The sequence below is a fragment of the Bos grunniens genome, chromosome 8, assembly GCF_055505025.1.
Source record: "Bos grunniens cultivar Pamir isolate PY7600 chromosome 8, Bosgru_T2T1.0, whole genome shotgun sequence".
In the NCBI taxonomy this organism is placed as follows: Eukaryota; Metazoa; Chordata; class Mammalia; order Artiodactyla; family Bovidae; genus Bos; species Bos grunniens.
Window position 1 is genome coordinate 18016430 of NC_141172.1, and position 17476 is coordinate 18033905.

Below are 17476 nucleotides of genomic sequence, written 5' to 3' on the forward strand. Positions count from 1 at the left end.
TATGGATGTGAGAGTTGGACTGTGAAGAAGGCTGAGCACCGAAGGACTGATGCTTTTGAACTGTGGTTTTGGAGAAGACTCTTGAGAGTCCCTTGGACTGCAAGGAGATCCAACCGGTCCATTCTGAAGGAGATCAGCCCTGGGATTTCTTTGGAAGGAATGATGCTAAAGCTGAAACTCCAGTACTTTCGCCACCTCATGCAAAGAGTTGACTCATTGGAAAGGACTCTGATGCTGGGAGGGATTGGGGGCAGGAGGAGAAGTGGACAACAGAGGTTGAGATGGCTGGATGGCATCACTGACTCGATGGACGTGAGTCTGAGTGAACTCTGGGAGTTGGTGATGGACAGGGAGGCCTGGCGTGCTGCGATTCATGGGGTCGCAAAGAGTTGGACACGACTGAGTGACTGAACTGAACTCTTTAAAAAAGAAAATGAAGTAATTTTACTTTCTAAAATATAAATTAAATAAGTAGGAATACTGGCAATAAAGATACCTTACACCTAATCAGAAATAAGATCCTTTTTTTGTACCTATAAAATTTTCATTAGGAATTTATTTTTGAAAAATCTTTCTAGGAATACAAACATTCCCTTTTATTTAAGGTTCTGAACATTTATAAATATAAGGCATTAAAATTAGTTCCAAGTTAAAATTTCATAATAGCTACATAGTCTTTTCACTTATTTCAAATATCAATTTTCATCAACAATAAATAATGAATGTGGGAGGAGAAGGGGACAACAGAGGATGAGATGGCGGGATGGCATCACTGACTCGATGGACATGAGTTTGAGTAAACTCTGGGAGTTGGTAATGGACAGGGAGGCCTGGTGTGCTGTGGTTCATTGGGTTGCAAAGAGTCAGACATGACTTAGTGACTGAACTGAACTGAGCATGGAACCATGAAGTATATAAACTTTTGACACTGGTGGTTATCACTCTAAAGAAAGACCTTGAGATCCATCTAAATGGTAATGCGTTTATCAATAGTTTGTTCCTTTTACTGTATGGGTGTACCACAGTTTATCCACTCATCTATTGACAGTGAACTGAAGGCGAATTAAGTTCCTATTGGGCAATTTTGTATAGATCTGTCACCACCATCAATGTATAAGTTTTAGTGTAATCAGTTTTCATGTCTCTTGGATAAACACACAGGATTAAGATTATTGGATCGTTGAGTAGTTGTGAGAAACTACTGTATCATAGCTCAGTTGGGAAAGAATCCGCCTGCAATGCAGGAGACTCTGGTTCGATTCCTGTGTTGGGAAAATCTGCTAGAGAAGGGTAGGCCCCCCACTCCAGTATTCTTGGGCTTCCACTGTGGCTCAGCTGGTAAAGAATCTGCCTGCAATGTGGGAGACCTGGGTTTGATCCCTGGGTTGCGAAGATTCCCTGGAGAAGGGAAAAGCTATCCATTCCAACATTCTGGCCTGGAGAATTCCTGGACTGTATAGGCCATGGGGTTGCAAAGAGTCAGACACGACTGAGAGATTTCCACTTTCATTGTGCAACAGAAGCATTCTGCTTTCTCATAAACAAAAGAGTTGCCTATACTCCATACTCTAATCAGTCCTTAGCATGCTCAATATTTTTTATTTTATCCCTTTTAGAAGGTGTGCAGTAGTATCTTACTGTGGTTTTAATGTCCATTTTCTGATAGCTTATGACATTATACATTTTCTTTTGTGAATATGCCATTCTTTTGTACTCTTGTAAAGTACATATTTGGCTTTAGCTTCCTTGGGATTTTCTACAGATATTTTGTGTCTGAGAACAAACAATATGTATTCCTTTTAAATTGCTTTTTCCTTTCCTCATTGCACAGACTAAAACTTCTAGTGAAGGAGTAGTGAGAAGAATACTTTTGACTTATTTCCAATCTTGGGGGAAAAACTTCACATATATATGGTTTTAAACAGTTTCACTTCCCCTAGTTTCCTGTAGTTTCATTTACTTTGAAGTTGTTTATGGAGTGATAATTGCTCTGACTTTTCATATGGATTCTTTTCTTAGAAAATCAAATGAATTTATGTGTTATTGTCATTAGACATCAAGATTACTACGAGAAATTATATGGACCCAAGATTAAAAACTTTTAGTTCCAGACATGAGCTAGAAGGGAAAAGGCATGGTTTCCTGTGGAAATTGGACTGCTATTTACTGTTATGATGGACCAAAATTAGCAAGTGCATGTGTGCTGTCACTTCAGTCTTATCCAACTCTTTGCAACCCTATGCATTATAACCTGCAAGGCTCCTCTGTCCATGGGATTCTTCAAGCAAGAATACTGGAGTGGGTTGCCATGCCCTCCTTCAGGTTATATTCCTGACTCAGGGGTTGAATCCTCATATCTTATATCTCCTGCACTGGCAGGCATGTTCTTTACCCCTAGTGCCACCTGAGAAGTCCAATATTAGCAAGGGTCAGTGCCAGTTATCTAAGTTGATTAACATACATGAACATTAACTATTTGTTTGTAGTAATCAAATCAAATCAACTGTTGGAAAGCCACCAGGAAGAACTATGCCAAATTTAACCCATACCTTAATCCATACCTATTTATTATAAGATGACACTCAAATGGATATGAGAAACCACATCTGAGAGATAATTCTATTGATATCTGATCAGATATGAAAATTGAAAGAGAATGAGAACTGTGTTATTGTGTATGAGTCCAGTTCAGTTCAGTTCAGTCGCTCAGTCGTGTCTGACTCTTTGCGACCCCATGAATCGCAGAACGCCAGGCCGCCCTGTCCATCACCAACTCCCCGAGTTCACTCAAACTCACGTCCATCAAGTCGGTGTTGCCATCCAGCCATCTCATCCTCTGTCGTCCCCTTCTCCTCCTGCCCCCAATCCCTCCCAGCATCAGAGTCTTTTCCAATGAGTCAACTCTTCGCATGAGGTGGCCAAAGTATTGGAGTTTCAGCTTTAGCATCATTCCTTCCAAAGAAATCCCAGGGCTGATCTCTTCCAGAATGGACTGGTTGGATCTCCTTGTGTATGAGTAGCACTATAAAATTCACAGTTAGACAAGGCCATAGGATAAACATTAGTTTGTGTTATTTTGCTTCAATGGTCAGCTCATCACAACACTATGCAATTCATTTTTAGAGAACTCTTAATAGAAATGAGAATGATACACTAATGAGAATTTTCTTAGTATCTCACCTGATACTATACTATAGTATAAATATAAATTTATATTTATGTGATATATAATTTTTAAAATGTATTCCTTGAAAAAAAAACAATAAAATGACAATTGCCTATTATAGCTGTGTGTTGAATACAAAAGTTTATTATTTTATTCCCTTTACTTTGTGTATATTTGTTAATTTTCAAAATAAATTAAAAAACAATTTTCATGAAATCCCAAGATCCCAATAAAAGCTTTCCATAAACACCATATGTGTAGACTTTTATGAAATTCTAATATGCTTGTGTAAGTGGAATAATAAAATGTTACCCAAGAAATAATTAAGAATTTCACATGATGCAGCCTTGAAAGATTTGGCTCAAAAATGGGACAAATGAAAAATCACCCACCAGAAAAATAAGTTAAAATGAGATTGACATAAAAATTTTTTAAAAGCATGAAAGTGATAAATTAAAAATTTGTAAACAATGAGCAATATTTGAGCTATAGTATTTTAAAGTCAGACGTTTGTTTTCTGTGTTATTCACTTTATAAATGCACGTGGATGAACAAAAGTGAAAGTGTTGGTCACTCAGTCACGCCCGAATCTTTCTGACCCCGTGGGCTACAGGCCACCAGGCTTCTCTGGTCATGGAATTCTCTAGTTAAGAATACTAGAGTAGGTAGCCATTCCCTTCTCCAGGGGATCTTCACAACTCAGGGATTGAACCCTGGTCTCTCACACTGCAGGCAGATTTCTACCATCTGAGTCACCAAGGAAGCAATTGCATGTGGGTTATAGAGACTAAAGTAACTAAAATGGCTAGAGTCTACTTTTAATTCATTTAAAGAGCCAAACAATTTATCAATGGTAGTATTTGTTAAGTTTCACATTCAACCAACTGCTTTTTTGGCACAATTCACTGTAATGACCTATTTATTTGCAAGGGGATTTGACATATAAATTGGTGATCAATCTCCAAATAGCCAGTTTAACAGACAATATAGATCATTGTCTGTGCTTAGAGTCAGTCTGATAATAACAACTAAAATGTATCGAATATTTGTTCTAAGTCAGGAACTCTAATACATGACAGGAGCTGGAATTCCATTTACTCCTCACCACAGAAACTGCAATGTAGGTGTTATTATTCTCATTTATAACATAAATGAGAAAACCCAGGTTTAGATATCTTGCCTTCCATGTAGTTTTAGAAATTTGTGTGAGTGTGTGCTAAGTTGCTTCAGTCATGTCTGACTCTCTGTGATCCTAGAGACTATAGCCCATTAAGCTCCTCTGTCCATAGGATTCTCCAGGCAAGAATACTGGATTGGGTTGCCATTTCCTCCTTCAGGGGATTTTTCCAACCCAAGAATCAAAGAGCATCATTTGCCATCTCCTACATTCTCAGGAAGAGTCTTTTCAACTGAGCCCTTCAGAAGCTTGCTGCTGCTGCTAAGTCGCTTCAGTCGTTACCGACTCTGTGCGACGCCATACACGGCAGCCCACCAGGCTCCCCCGTCCCTGGGATTCTCCAGGCAAGAATACTGGAGTAGGTTTCCATTTCCTTCTCCAGTGCATGAAAGTGAAAAGTGAGAGTGAAGTCGCTCAGTCATGTCCAACTCTTGGCGACCCCATGGACTGCAGCCCACCAAGCTCCTCCATCCACGGGATTTTCCAGGCAAGAGTACTAGAGTGGGGTGCCATTGCCTTCTCCCTTCAGAAGCTTACCTTTGTTTAAATACAGAAATTAAAGTATGGAAGACTGACAAAGGAATGTAATGATAGTTTAACACTTATTGGTAAAAGCACTAATATTTTCTTATTCCTAAAGTATACTGTAATCTTTGAAAGTATTGCAGTAAAAAGCAAAATTCTAAGGAAGTTATTAAAAATTGAGTAGTCTCTGCTCATGTGGGAGTATAGATTCCACCTTCTGAAGGGAGTATTATGCATATCTCTAAAATAAAATGCAAATATCACACAGAGTGGCTGGATAGCCCAGTTGGGTTTCCATAAAAGTTATTACCTTGAAATCTTAAATACAAGAGTAAATGTATATTCAAGCAAATGTACAATTTTAAAGGAACATCTTAATGCAAGTTAGCAGAATTATGAAACTAAGTAATTAGCTGGATATAGTAAAACAAAGTGAGATGAGTGCAAGGTGGTAGAAAGATAAGTATAAAAAATGGAGGAGGGATAACTAACAAAGCAGAAAAGGACACTATTCCTTGAGTACAGGATTTATCTGGAAAAGGCTGAGGTCTTTCGTTATATGGGAAACAGAATCCTTTCACTTAAATTTATATTTTAAATGGAAGAGTAGATAATTTCTAATTTCTATAAACTCCAAAACCTACCTTCATTTAAGACCTACTTTGATCTAAGAACTTTAGTGCTAAGTTCCATTAAGCAGATTAAAGCATACCATGTCTGGTGTTCAAGTGCATTTTTTTCTGAAATTTTAACTCAGGAAATAATTTCAAAGATAAAAATTGATGACACAAATCAATTGCCTAAGAACAGCAAAAAATGAAGTATTTGTACTTATATAAGTCATATGTGTACTATACAAAAATGTTTGCATTTTAGCAAAGTGACTAATATTATAATAAAGATTTTCATATAGTTTGACAAATTCTTTACCTAATTAGATAAAATGAGCAGTTATCGAGATAGAGAGTTAAAGAGATAGATAGTATGAATCTATCTCTTAGTTAATTTCATTTTAAAGAAAATTTACCCATCAGAGTCAGTAGCAGCTCGACACATTAAAAATTTAAAACAATTTAAGATTAAAGTCAAGAATTTTACATATAATGTTCAAGCATTATATAAAATTATATGATAAATTATCTTCATAAAATATTTTACTGTTATCAGCATAAAATCACTATCAATTATATTATGGTTTACTCACCCTTGAAGAAAGTTTTGCCATGTGCAAACAGTATTTCTTAATTTTAATTTTCTCTCCCATTTTTCAATGCTGAAAGGTTATATAAAGAAAACTGAAAAATAGCATGATATTGCTCAGTTTGTTTAAAAGGTCTATTCAATTTAAACTATATCTGCAATCTATAGTGACAAAAAACAGGATTATATTATATGATAGAAGTATTTTAATATATTTAATTAAATGTTCTTCTCAATTATACACTTTTGCTTCCTTGTTATGATTTTCTTATATGAATGAAATGTCATATTTTACATTCATATACAATTAGGTTTAAATTTAACAAATCTCTAAAATGTATATGCATGCAATCATTTAATACTTCAAAAGTAGAACAGTAAACCAATTTTTTAACTGTTATGAGATTTTACTCATAACATTAATTATAAGCAACATTCATGCCAAATAAGAATGAATAATGCCACTTAAAAATGCTGCTTTTCTGTCAAAAACATGATTGGCTTCTTCTGAGAATTTGCTGTTGTTCACCTTAATTCTTCTATTATATTTCATAAAACCCAATATACATCTAATTGCTTTGCCAGTATTCATTTAGAATTCCTGTAGAGTACCCAACAGTGGTTGTAAGGTCAAATTCTATATAAGTTTCATCAAGAAATGTCATCTTTAGGGAAATCTAGGAATTACTGAATATTATCTTCCACTTGTCTGTAGGATGCAATTGCTATCACCATAATTGAAACCATTACATCTCTTGGTAAAAATTTAGTGCTCTATATTACACATAAAACTCATGACTTTTTGGGCAAAGTTCTGTCTTACATACTTTTTTCTTCATCAACTTTGTTACCTCCACTTTCATAGACTTTTCCTTAATAATGTTTTAAAATCAGTGCTTAAAACTGAAAACATTTTTCATTGCTCATATTAGTCTAAATCTGTACTTTAAAAAAACAAGTGTAAAACCAATAAAATATTCATTAAGTTTGATGTCTTTTTTTCCTGTTTATTCAAGTGTGGGATAAGAACATTTTTTAGCATGATTTTTATTTCTGCCGCATCACGGTTAAAAGACTTTTGTCTTTGGTCTAATTTAGTTGAAGAGAAATTACTCCTTATTTTATGTATAATTTCTTTCACAAATTATTACCTACAAATTAATGTATATTTTGAGCTCATACCTTTTATAGCAATTATTTTGTTATTTCTATTTTATTTTCCAAGTAAAAATAACTCAATGATATCTACTTTATCTATAAATTTGAAACACTGTGCTAATACCATGAATATGAAAACACATTTGGTGAAAAATGCTTGAAACAAAGAATATACTGAGAATAAATAAGGCTATTAAATAGTGACAGTAAAGTTATTTCATCAATTAGACATAATTAGAAACTTATTGAACCAAATAGCAGAACTTCAAGTACAAGAGTCAAAAACTTTAAAAATTTTGAGGGAAAGTAGACAAATTCACAGTTTTAGTTGAAAATTGCTCTTAGTAATAGAGAAAACATACAAAATCAGTAAGAGACTAGAACACATCAGTAAGAATGAAAAACACTAGCAAGTAACTTGACCTAATTCAACATTTATAGAACACTTCAGTCATATGTAACAGAATACACATTCTTTTCAAGAGTACACGAAATATCTACCAAAGCAAAACATACTACGGACTATAAAACAAGAATCACTAAATTCAAAAGGATTCAAGTCACATCAAGTATGTTCTTTGGCCACAGTGGAATTAACAAACTCAGTTGGATAAAGGTCACAGGAAAATCTTCCAAATGGTTGGAAACAGGGTTCTAAAAATAAACGAGTCAATGAAGGAACCATTAGCATACCCTAGATACTAGAAATATAAAACAAATTTCTTTAAGAACACCTGAGTACCAGTGTCACTGTGGATCCTGCACTTAACTCCACAAAACTCCACCCATATCCTAAAAATTCTACTACTGCAGAAAGCAATACTCAGGCATCTATAGAATGCTGCTCCACCTCATTTGTTCCATGTCCTCAAAGCAAAAGATAACTGGACTAAAATATCATGTTAGGGTAGTAGTTTGCTATAGTTTAAATTGGAGAATACTGCAGAGTACACCTTCCTTAAGACTACATTATGATATATTATTTTCTGGTATTGTTCTGTATCCATTTACTTGCTTCTTTCTGGATTTCTATTTATTCATGGTTCTGGAGCTACATATGAATTAATAGAAGACCTAAACAGACATTTCTCCAAAGAACACACAGAGATGGCCAACAAATACATGAAAATATGATCAATATTGCTCATTATTAGAGAAATACAAATTAAAACTAAAATGAGATATCACCTCACACTGGTCAGAATGGCCATCATTAAAAAAATCTATCAACAATAAATGCTGGAGAGGATGTGGAGAAAAGGGAATCCTCTTGTACTATTGGTGGGAATGTAAATTGATACAAGCACTATGGAGAACAGTATGGCAATCCCTTAAAAAACTAGGAACAGAATTACCATAAGACCCAGCAATCCCACTACTGGGCATACTCCCTGATAAAACCATAACTGAAAGAGACGCATATACCCTCAATGTTCCAATGTTTGTCGCAGCCCTTTTTCACAATCGCTAGGACATGGAAGCAGCCTGAATGTCCACTGACAGATGAATGGACACAGAAATTGTGGTACACGTATACAATGCAGTGTTACTCAGCTTTAAAAAAAGAATGCATTTGAGACAGTGCTAACGAGGTGGATGAACCTAGAGCCTATTGTACAGAGCGAAGGAAGTCAGAAAGAAAGTGAAGTTGTTCAGTCGTGTCTGACTCTTTGTGACCCCATGGACTGTAGCCTACCAGGTTCCTCCATCCATGGGATTTTCCAGGCCAAGAATACTGGAGTGGGTTGCCATTTCCTTCTCCAGGAGATCTTCCCGACCCAGTGATTGAACCTGGGTCTCCTGCATTGCAGGCAGACGCTTTACTGTCTGAGCCACCAGGGAAGCAATACGTCAGAAAGGGAAAGACAAATATTATATATTAATGCATGTGTATGGAATCTAGGAAGATGGTATTGAGGAACCTATTTGCAGGGCAGCAGTGGAGACGCAGGTGTAGAGAACAGATTTGTGGACACAGTTTGGGAGGAAGAGGGTGGGACGAATTGAAAGAATAGCATGGAAAGATACATTACCATATGTAAAATAGAGAGTGGGAATTTGCTGGGTTACACAGAGAACTCAACTCAGTGCTCTGTGACAACCTAGATTTATGGGATGGGAAGGAGGTGGGAGGGAGGTTCAAGAAGGGGGGGACATATGTATACCAGTGGCTGATTCATGTTGATATATGGCAGAAACCAGCACAATATTATACAGCAAATATCATTAATACAATTTTTTTAAATGTACCTTTTATAGTGTTCCAGTTTCTTTAATGACTATTAACACTGTGTATCCTTTTCCATCACTTTACTTTTTAATCCATTTGAGTCTTCATTTAAAGAGTATTTCTTACAGACACCATATAGTTGTCCCACTTTTTATCTACTCACAAAATCTGGCTTTCACTCTAATTTACTTTTACATTTCATACGATTGATATGCTTTGGTTTATGTCTATTATCTTACTGTTGTATATTTGTCGCATTTATTTCTGTGTTCCCTCTGATTATTTTTATGATTCCATCATATCTTCTTTGTTGGCTAATTAGATATAACTCTTTGCTTTTTACTGCTTTTGCTCTATTTTTTTTTTTTTTTTTTTAATTTTGGCCTCGCCACCAGAATGTTCCTTGACCAGGGACTGAACCCAGTCACAGCAGTGAAAGCACGGAATCCTAATCACTAGACCTCTGGGGAACTCCCTCTATCTGTTCTGTTTTTAATTGTTGGGATACATTTTTACTTATCATTATCTTTAAGCAGTATTATTCCACTTCACATATAGTATGAGGAACTTACAGTAATATATTTCCATTCCCCCACCAACTGTTATACTCTGTCATTCAGTATATTACATGTATACATAAGTACATAATATGTTGCCACTATTTTATATTTAAATCATTATTTTTAAAAGAGATGGAAATAGGAAAAAGTTGGCTTTACTGTAGATTTTCAATATGAAACAGTGGGGAAAATAAACCTAGCTACCTAGAGAAATGGCACATTTGACTGACTATGCAGTAAGCATATTAAAGAAGCTCAGATAACTTCTCATTATTAAAGTATAGCTCTTAGTTCTTTGCTTCCCAAAATCATAATTTCTTGCATATTATTATTTTAATAAAAATTCATATTTCTGTTTGTTTCCCATTTTCAATAGCTTGATCCCAAATTTCACGGTTTCATTTTCAAGTTGTCAGATGGTTCACACCTCCAGATTTAATATTCAGTTTTATCCAATAGCTCTTCTAATGTTGATAAGTATGCAAACTGAAAAAAGAAAAATTCATCCATATGCTGTTATTTTAATTGTCTTAATGGGTTGGTTAATACAGCTTTTCCATTCATTTATTTTGATATTTCCTGCCAGATTCTCAATAACTCTCAAATAAATCATTAACAGACTAGGATCAAGAACATAATATGAGATAAATCACTTATTTTTAAAAAACTGTGATAAAGATTTATTGTCAGCTTTCCAGATACACATTTCACATTTTAGAAGGCTGCAATATAATTCAATTTTTAACTCCATAAAGGTGAAGTCTCAACTCAAGCTATAATTATAGCTTTGAGGAGATAAAAGAGGTTCACATTTCATACGGAAAGACTCCTAGACATAGACACTATAAAGATTTATTCATATGTGTCAATAAATTGAGATGGTCAAAATATTCCTTATAGTTAGAAGTCAAGCCTATATCAGAAAATATTAAAATTTTGAACTATATAAATTGCATATTATCAATTAATTAACATTTACTAAAATTAAAGATATAACAAGACCAAAAAATTAAATACTACAGTAGGAAATAGGGTAAAAATTTAAAATCTTTTAAATCTCAGTGATGTGTTTATGTATGTTGGTATATTTAATTATCCATTATATAATTCTCTGAAATTTTGCTTAAAGATTGAAATATTTAATAATTTAAAATGCAAAAACAAAAATACCGTGCTTTATGGAAAGAATAATACTAATAGGAATCCCCAAAAAGTATTCTCATTATTAAACTCTCTGTCTTTTTAAAGATTTATCATGATGAGGTTGAAGATTTTGCTTTGGAAAATGTAACTTTGCTTCAGTAAAACTTTTCTTATGGTATATGGGATATTAATTATTGGTTCCTATGATGATTAAACCACTAATTAAAAATAATCAAAAGTTAAAGGGCAGCAACTTAATTGCCAAATTAGGTCCTACCCTACAGGAGAATATCTGCAATAGTTAAGGCAAAGGAAGAGAGAAGTGCTTTTCATTTAGACCTGGTTCAAAAAATACAAAAGTACACTCTACTCTAGACCTAGACATGGAGTATGCTCCTCTCTTAACATGGAACCTTAAGCAAAGTAGCCATTGCTCAAGTCCCAGAAATGCTCTTTCAAACTGTCTTTTCCATCTGCAACTTTGGGTCCTATCTTGTTCCTTGATTCCTCCTCATAGGTTAGGTATCCGGACCCACAGTGTTAAGAGGATTATATTCTTTACCTGTGGCTAAAAGGAAAAATCTTTTTTTTTTTTTTTTTCTTAATGGATCCAAGTTTATAACTATTAACTCTTGCAAAAATCTAGTTATGATAGATGATATAATGGTTTTCCAACACTTTAAGACCTTAAGATGCTACTATTATGACAAAGATTGCATGCTTTTGTAATGAGAAAACAAAAATACGATGTTACATTTGTTTAGAACTACAGTTTTATATAGTCACACATTTTAGTTTTTTCATTTTACCCTGGAAATAAGAGTATGAGATTGGAAAAAAAGCAATTCATTTTATTCATATTTTGCTGAAGAGAAATATGTCATGTAAGAGAGGTTAAAGGATTTGGTTGAACAAAATTCATAAAAGAATAAAATAAACTTGAATGTGAAAATTTTGGCTCACTGACAGAGGGAGACAGTAGAATCCAGAAAATATAGGTCAGACAGTGTCACTAAGCTCTTAGAATCAAGGTAGACTCAAATATTACAAAGGAGCTGCAAGTTTTGAATGATATCCATGGGAATCTGACCTATCTATGGGGATAATTATAAGAAATCAACATCCTTAGGGACAAGAGAGATGGACAGCCAACAGGGTACTGTTCATTCTATACAATCAAAAGAAATCAAGGACAGACAGTCAAGAAAGTAAGGCACCAGTCTCAATATAAACACAGTCCTTGACTCTTTTCCAGCTCCTAGCTAGAAACTATTGACTGAGGAAAAGACAGTCCAAGGAAGGAACAGCCTTGCAAAACTTCAGAAGGTGTACATGATAGGGACTGCCCTATTCCTTTCCCAAAAGGACCCATGACCATTCACTTGGCTAAATATACCAATTATATTTTATGGCTAAAGGAGAATACATAGATGTTTTGAGTGTGTGACTGCATATTTTAATTCAAGAAAACTCAGGCCATCCTAGTACCTAAACCTGGGGAATCATCTCATAGCTCAGTTCAGTCGCTTACTTGTGTTTGACTCTCTGTGACACCATGGACTGCAGCACTGTAGGCTTCCCTGTGCTTTGCCATTTACCGGAGCTTGCTCAAACTCATGTCCAGTCATCTCATAACCTCACCTTCAACAGCTCTGAAGTTCTACTCCCTCTGTCCAGCTCTACCCACTCCCTTACAGTTGCTTCTGTAGGCACTCCCCAATAAACTTTCTGCATGCAAGTCATCTCAGAGTCCATTTCCCAACTTAAGACAGATGCTAAACTTGGGTATTATTACAATGGCTTCATGAAAATGCAAAAGCACTATTGTTTGTTTCTATCAGAGTGTCAAGGTTAAAAGGTTAATGTGAGCTAGTATTGTACAGGAAGTGAAAACAGCCATCACGTTAAGGTGAGCTTAAATTGATACTAAATTTCTAAAGGCCCAGTTCGAAAAATACATCTATTCCAAGTGTATACACATTGATTCTAGGAATTTTTCTTTCAGGAATATGTTCAGAAAATTATGAGTAAGAGTACAGATAGTATACATATAATTTTTCATGTCAGCACTGTTCATAACAATAGATTATAATTCTATATAAAAAAATAAAGTTTTGTTATATCAATATTCTTAAATAGTAAGAATTACACTGTCACATGGTGTACATGTATATACATTTAAATGTTAATTTAAATAGTATAAATATATTAAGTGATTGGTTATACATATTTGGATATACTATGAACCCAAATGTATCTATAACACTAAAAATAAATACATATTACAGTATCATTTATAGTCTCACCATGCTTATGTGTTCTCTTCTACATTTTCTGCATTTCCTGACTTTTTAAATAAAAATTGATAATAAAGTTATCTTATTTAAAAATGATGACAAATCTGGGTCAGAATTTGGTTCTAAGTGAACTGATCTAAGTGACAAATTATGTTTATCCTTATATTTTTTATGTGAGATAACTTCCTAGCCTTGATGGAGTAGAAGAAAAAATCAAAGCAAGTATAAATGCATTATCTTTAGAGAGAACAATAAATTAAGATGTTGTTTACACTGTCTTCATCCATAATTTTTTTCCCCAATTGAGTTGTATAAGTTACAGGTAACAATAAATACCAAAATGGGCATATTTCTCTTTTCATAATCTTTCTCTTGTTCTCATTAAGGGAAAAGCCCTTTAATCTTTTTTCCCCTTTGACTTGAATTTGGACTTTTGCCTATCATTATCAGATCAAAGCTTCTACATTGATAAATTGAGATAATTGGCATAGCACAGAAGCGGCACATAGGAAAGCTGTAATATATACTAATTTTGTGGATTACAGGCATCATTAGCATTGTTTAATCTGGTTGGTGGGAAACAGGGTAGTCTTTTCACCAGTAACATTTCCGTGTCACTGTCCAATTATTTCTTCAGATATAGAAGTGCAATATACTGCTTGGTGTTCTCAGAATAATGCTCTCCTAAATCTTCCTGGCACTAACAACATAAGTGCATACTATAAAGTCCCAGTCACTGCCCACAGCAGTCCAGCAAGAAAACTGCTTAATGCGTATATCCTTTGTGCATGTTGCTTGCCATGACAGATGGGAACAAGAAAAAAGAGGAAGTTTCAACTACATCAAATTATGTCAGATATTGACAGTATAGAATACACACATATAGTAAGGGTGATGAAAAAAATGCCTCAGCAGTTTCAGAAGGAAATTCACCCTTAGTCAGACAAGCAGAGGGAGAATGTGAGTCCCCAGAGGTTATAAGACCTGAGAAGAAATGGATGGCTTGAAGAAAAAAGAGTAGTGACATAAGAAAATAAAGGATATTTCAGTCTCAGAAAGAAAATCAATGAAAATGATGAACTGCTATTCAAAGGAAATAAACTGATTATTCCAGTTTCCACAAGAAGGAAGGTGCTGTAGGTAATCCATCAGGATGAGCAGGATTTTGGAAGGTAAGGGAGAAAGCCTACATGCAATCATCTAACTATCTCTATTCTCATCTCCCTGAAAAGAGAATTAGTTAGATGTTGGAAGCAATTTAAAATTAATTTCTTTAGTTCAATGAAGCTCATATTGATACATATATATTTTTGAATTCTTTTCTATGCTTTTCTTTTATACTTTTAAAATAAAGTGTTGCAAAACTATTAAAGATACAGTAATGTTCATGAAAAGTTTAACAAATAATAATAAAACAAAGCACCCATGAACCCTCCAAACAACTTAAGAGAATTTATATCTGTATCTTAAAAGATGCCCGGATTTCCCATCCTGGCAATATTTCTCCTTTATGCCACCAAGAGAAAATAACCACTGTCCTGAGTTCTGATTTAATCACGTGTTTGACTTTCTATCAACTGTAAATACACACATAACCAACATATTAGCCAATGAAATCAAATCATATACATATACACTTACTTTGCTATTTTCATTCAACTTTATGGTTTGGGATATAATTATGTTTATTGTATATAGTCTTACTGGGGCTTCCCCGGTCATTCAGTTGTAAAGAATCTGCCTGCCAATGCAGGAGACACAGGTTCAATCCTTGGGTCAGGAAGACCCTGGAGAAAGAAACGGCAACCCACTCCAGTATTCTTGCCTGGAAAACCCCATGGACAGAGGAGCCAAGTGGGCTACAGTCATGGGGTCACAAAAGAATAAGACATGACCTAGCAACTAAATAACAAATATAGTCTTATTGTATGATATACCATAATTAATCTATTTAATTGATTTTTGAAAGTTTGTTGCATTGTTTCAATGTTACTACAAATGAGGATACCTTTGAACACAGGGATCTCGAGTATGTACATGTTCAAATGTATTACATAATAAAAGTTTTTTATAGAGATTTTTAAAATCAAAATTTGAACCCCATTACACTGCATCACATGAGAGTTCTCTTTGTTTTTCATCCTCGGCAAACCTAGTGTCATTCTATCTTCTAACTTGCCAATTAAGTATTCTCCAATATGGTTTTTATTTATATTTTCTTGAAGATTAATAAGGTTGGACACTTCCTCATAAGATATTCAATATCTATATTATCTCTTTTGTGAACTTCCCTCTCATGACTTTGCCACTATTTTGGTATGAATTTTACCTTTTGCTTACAGTTTTGAGCAAATCCTTCACATATTCTGGGTATTAAAACTATAAGTTGCTGTAACTTTGTTTTAGATTCTAACTTATTTTTTAATTCTTTTTTTCTGGTTTTCCTGTATGCAGAGAGATCCTTAATTTTAAGGTCACCAAACTTATCAACTGTTTCCCATACGGGTTTATATTTGGTGGTCTTGTTTTATTTTAAAAGAATTAAAAAAAAATACTTCTAACATCAGATAAAAAGAATAAATCTTCACTATTAACCTTTAAATTTTTAGATTCTTTACTTTTACATTAAATTTTTTAAGCCAGGTGCAAACCAGGAAGAGTTCCCCAGCAGACTGGATCTGCCAAAGACTTGCTTTTGAACTTCTCGGTCAAGAGAATTTGACAAACATATGTGTACTGTTTAAGCCACTCAGTCTGTGATATTCTGTTATAGAAAATCATATGAGTAGAGGAATTTTTAAATATACTCTGCACTTTCCTCTTATACTCAAATGCACTTTTACAGTAGTAAGGAATACAACATTTCCTCCTTTATTTACTTAAACAAAAATTAGCTAGTACTTCTAAGTTGAGTACTAAGTCTCCTGAAAGTAAATTGGAGGTTTACTCTTTCAGCTGCACATGTTAATATATAATAATAATTCATTTTAGGAGGTATAACAAAGTAAAAAAGATATTTCAAGTCTGAAAAAACTTATAGGTTCATTGCTGCTTTTTGAAAGAAATCCCAGAAATCCAGGACTATGTACAGAAAATGTCTTAGATGTCAAAGTACTTTGCATGTGTAGAATTAAATAACCTAGATTGCCCTAGCATTACTCTCTGTAAGACAGGTTGGAGGCAAATATTTCATAGAGCAGGTGCCATGGGCAAAGGGTACCTCTGAAATTCACTCAGTGCTACAAATTTGGTTAATATACTTGCTGTCCATTTGGCTTAATTCCCCAAATAATAACAATAACAATATCAATAATGATAATAATGGCTAAGATTTAACCACTTTCTATGTGTCAAACACTGTTTTAAATGATTTATGTTTATCAGCATGCTTAATACTTAAAACAATATTGCAGACTATTAGATAGCAAAGTGTATGCTTTCTTATCAAAATAATCTATAAATATTTCTGAGTTTAAAAGTACACATAAATAATATTTAAGAATAATTGCTTCCAAACTCCTGAGTTATTTACTTATTTTTTCAGGCCAAAGGTCATATATATATTGAAAGTGAAGTGAAGTTGCTCAATCGTGTCCGACTCTTTGCGACCCCATGGACTATAGCCTATCAGACTCCTACATCCATGGGATTTTCCAAGCAACAGTGCTGGAGTGGATTGCCATTTCCTTCTCCATGGGATCTTCCCGACCCAGGAATCGAACCCAGATCTCTTGTACTGCAGGCAGACGTTTTACTGTCTGAGCCACCAGGGAAGCCCAATTAAGCCTTCAAATTAGAACAATTCAGGCACGACTTGCTGTTGCTGCTGCTGCTAAGTCGCTTCAGTCATGTCAGGCTCTGTGCGACCCCATAGACGGCAGCCCACCAGTCTCCCCAGTCCCTGGGATTCTCCAGGAAAGAACACTAGAGTGGGTTGCCATTTTGGCTAATAATAACAACAAACATTTAAAAATTTAGAAGTTAGTATTAAACTACCTTTAGTATAGCTTAAAATGTAAG

At 34.5% G+C, this 17476-nt stretch overlaps 1 long non-coding RNA gene across 12 annotated transcripts in view; it reads right to left on the reverse strand.

The window, feature by feature from the left end:
• The window catches only part of LOC147366712 (uncharacterized), a 409970-nt gene that overhangs the window by 68352 nt on the left and 324142 nt on the right, over positions 1-17476 (reverse strand). For 4 of the 12 annotated variants that reach the window (XR_015169000.1, XR_015169001.1, XR_015168997.1 and 1 more), the window contains one exon: positions 7084-10502. The exons of 2 other annotated variants lie outside the window; for them this stretch is intronic. This is a non-coding gene — a long non-coding RNA (uncharacterized LOC147366712). Of the gene's footprint in view, positions 1-7082; positions 10503-17476 lie in introns of those variants that run through there. 6 more of the 12 variants (XR_015168982.1, XR_015168981.1, XR_015168987.1 and 3 more) reach the window with 4 other exon arrangements.